This window comes from Bubalus kerabau, chromosome 15 (genome assembly GCF_029407905.1).
Source record: "Bubalus kerabau isolate K-KA32 ecotype Philippines breed swamp buffalo chromosome 15, PCC_UOA_SB_1v2, whole genome shotgun sequence".
In the NCBI taxonomy this organism is placed as follows: Eukaryota; Metazoa; Chordata; class Mammalia; order Artiodactyla; family Bovidae; genus Bubalus; species Bubalus kerabau.
The window spans coordinates 48,104,678-48,108,091 of record NC_073638.1 but is presented as its reverse complement, the minus strand read 5'-3'; the positions used below and the strand labels follow the sequence as shown (position 1 = coordinate 48,108,091).

General features: G+C 50.3%; 1 long non-coding RNA gene across 1 annotated transcript; it reads right to left on the bottom strand.

Moving 5' to 3' along the window:
* Positions 1-872: 872 nt before the first annotated feature.
* On the bottom strand, positions 873-2,844 carry LOC129628990 (uncharacterized). The gene is made up of 3 exons (XR_008703035.1): positions 2,800-2,844; positions 2,072-2,247; positions 873-1,101 (listed from the first exon to the last, which is right to left on the bottom strand). It is a non-coding gene; the product is annotated as an uncharacterized LOC129628990 (long non-coding RNA).
* Positions 2,845-3,414: the final 570 nt, after the last annotated feature.

Below are 3,414 nucleotides of genomic sequence, written 5' to 3'. Positions count from 1 at the left end.
CCTTGGTTAGAACAGGCCAGCTTGACCAACTGAGGGAAAATGCTGCAGAAAACAGGGTGCTCATTTGTTCCTGGGGCAGGCCCTCTCAGGGCCCACATCCCTCACTGGTCCTGCCCAGCAAAGCCAAAACAAGCGCCTGAGCCTCTGAGCGATCTGCTGGGTCCACACTCTGTAGACCACGGGGTTGAGGGCAGGGGGTACCACCACGTAGAGGTTAGCCAGGGGCATGTGGACGTGACTGGGCACCATGTGGCGGCTGAAACGGTGAGCCAGGAAGAAGAGAACGGGTGTGTAGAAGAGGGTGATGACACTGGCATGGGCCCTGCAGGTGCCCAGGGCCTTGCACCGGGCACTGTGGGAGGGCAGGTGAGAGACCGCACGGAGGATGAGGGCGTAGGAAGCACCTATGAGCCCTAGGTCCAGGACTGGAGAGAGCAGCGCGGTGGCCAGCCCATACCAGACATTGGGGGACGTGTCACCACAGGCCAATCGAGCCATGCCCATGTGCTCACAGTAGGTGTGGGGCAGGGCCCGCTGCCCACAGTAAGGCAGTTCTCTGGAGCAGGCCCACCAGGGGTGCCATGACACAGGCCCCACGGGTCACAGCGGCTACAGCCACGATGCCTACCACACGCTGAGTCAGCAGTGCCCCATAGCGCAGAGGCTGGCATATGGCCACGTAGCGGTCCATGGCCATGGCCAACAGCACCAAGGACTCCGTAATGAAGGCCAGGTGGGCAACAAAGAGCTGGGCTAGGCAGGACTGGAAGGAGATCTCACCTGACAGGCCCCACAGCACAGCCAGAGCTTTGGACACTGGATGTAGCCAGAACCAAGTCAGCTGCTGCCAGAAGCCCCAGTAACTGGTACATGGGTCTCTGAAGTGCCTTATCAGCTGCCACCAGCCCCAGTAGAAGGGCATTGCCCACCAGAGCTGCCAGGTACAGCAGGCACACAGGCACAGAAAGCCAGGCATGCAAGGCCTCCATTCCAGGTACCCCCAGCAGGACAAGGGTCCCAGGCCCCAAGCTGAGCCAGGTCTGGTTGAGAACAGGCAGTGCAGGATCCAGCCCCATCTCCTGGTTCCACTTGGCTCTGTCACTGCAGGAAACAAAAGCGATCTTTCTGAGGTAATCACCAAGTATACAGAGATTTTAGACAGGTGGAAGTGAGGATGGGGACTAAGGATGCTACAGCATTTGCTGAGAGCTATTTTTGTGTCTGGCACTGTTCTAGGGCTTTGGCATACACTAATTGGCCACCTCATGCGAAGAGTTGACTCATTGGAAAAGACTCTGATGCTGGGAGGGATTGGGGGCAGGAGGAAAAGGGCACGACAGAGGATGAGATGGCTGGATGGCATCACTGATTCGATGGACGTGAGTCTGGGTGAACTCTGGGAGTTGGTGATGGACAGGGAGGCCTGGGTGCTGTGATTCATGGGGTCGCAAAGAGTCAGACACGACTGAGCGACTGAACTGAACTGAACTGAACCTACAAATTCCCTAATTGTCTGTGAGTTTGTCAATGTTCCCCTCTGTGTGATGGATTAAGGAATCAGTTTCTGAGAAGCTAAAAAACTTACTCCAAGTCATACATCTGGTACATAAAGGAACTGGAATTTGAATCAAAACTCATCTGACTAAAGATGATGTTCTTCCAACAGTCTTCTCTGGATCAAATGTCTCTTCATCAGCCCAGGCTCACGGAGATGTTGGAATATGCTTTTCCTGATCACCTATCCCAGAAAAAGTCATTCCTGTTATCTAACCCTAATCCCTTTAATATTAACTGATGTTAAAGAGATTAAGCATCCATGCTCCCTCCACCCTGGGGGAGATATCAATCAGATGGAAGGAAATATAGAATGGCCATTTTCAACTCCATTCAGTGACAAGTGCTTAGATAAAGCTCATCTCCCTAGATCCTTTTCCAGTGGACACTTAATTAGCTCAGACTCATTCTCCCAATGTCACAGTCCTCCCAGTCTGTCCAGTACTTTTTCCCAACTGCCCAAGGCCTGTGGCCTCCCTCCCTCCACTCCCAGCTCTGATGTACCATAACTATATACCTGGCTCATGGAACTTAATTTCTTCTTTGACTAAGGAAGATATCCATCCCCTGATTCTGCTTTGTGGTTCTTCTTTCTTCTGTCCCTTGTCCAGGGGGACATCCTCTTGTTGTACAGAAACTCAGTCTGAGGAAGTTCTGATCTCACTGAGGACATGGCAGAGCATCAAGGTTGGGCTGTAGGGGAAGGGACTGGAATCAGATGCCACATGGCAACTAGTAGTCACGTTAAAATAGTGGAGGGAGGAGGATTTTACTTACTTGGGTTTAAGTGGGTAAAGAACAATCTGGAAGAAGGAGCCAAGCTTGGGTTTTCCATGTTCTGACTGAGGCCAATTTATACCCTCTCATACCCAATTTTATGAGACATAGTGACTGGTATCTTAACCTGGTCCTGGGACTGAGGAGTTTCAGTCAGGTTAGCAGAGAATAAGGTTTAACCCTGGGCAAAGCTGTCAAGCTCCACACCATTTGTGTTTGCTCTAGCTTTCTCTGCAATATGCCTCTTGGACATTCTCTCACATCCCCACACTGACTCCTACAGATTAGAGGCAGGTGAGAAACCAGGCTAGACTTTCCCACATGGAACTCTTGGCTGTGTATAAACCAGAGATTTCTCCCGGAAGATGAGGCTTTGCCAAGTCACGAGGACTCATTTTACTTCTTACCATGGGGCAGTCCCATTACTTCATGGCAAATAGATGGGAAACAATGGAAACAGTGACATACTTTATTTTGACGGGCTCCAAAATCCGTGCAGATGGTGACTGCAGCCATGAAATTAAAAGATGCTTCCTCCTCGGAAGATGAGTTATGACCAACCTAGATAGCATATTAAAAAGCAGAGACATTACTTTGCCAACAAAGGTCTATCTAGTCAAAGCTCTGTTTTTTCTAGTAGTCATGTATGGATGTGAGAGTTGGACTATAAAGAAAGCTGAGCACCGAAGAATTGATGCTTTTGAATTGTGGTGTTGAAGAAGACTCTTGAGAGTCCCTTGGACTGCAAGGAGATCCAACCAGTCCATCCTAAAGGAAATCAGTCCTGAATGTTCACTGGAAGGACTGACATTGAAGCTGAAACTCCAAGCTGAATTGAACTGAACTGAACTGATATGGCGGCTCCTTTAGATCCTGGAAAACTTCTGCCAGGACCCACAGGGCATTCTCAGCCTTGACAAGGAAAGGAGGATGTCAACTCCCTCAGGGCCTAAGAACATCTCTCACAAAACCACAGAGCAAGCACAATCCATTCCCAGATGGGGGCCCTATAAGAAAGTCCTATACTTAGGATCTGCGGGCCCTACTAGCCCACTTCCTCTTGGAAAAAAATCCCAAAGACAC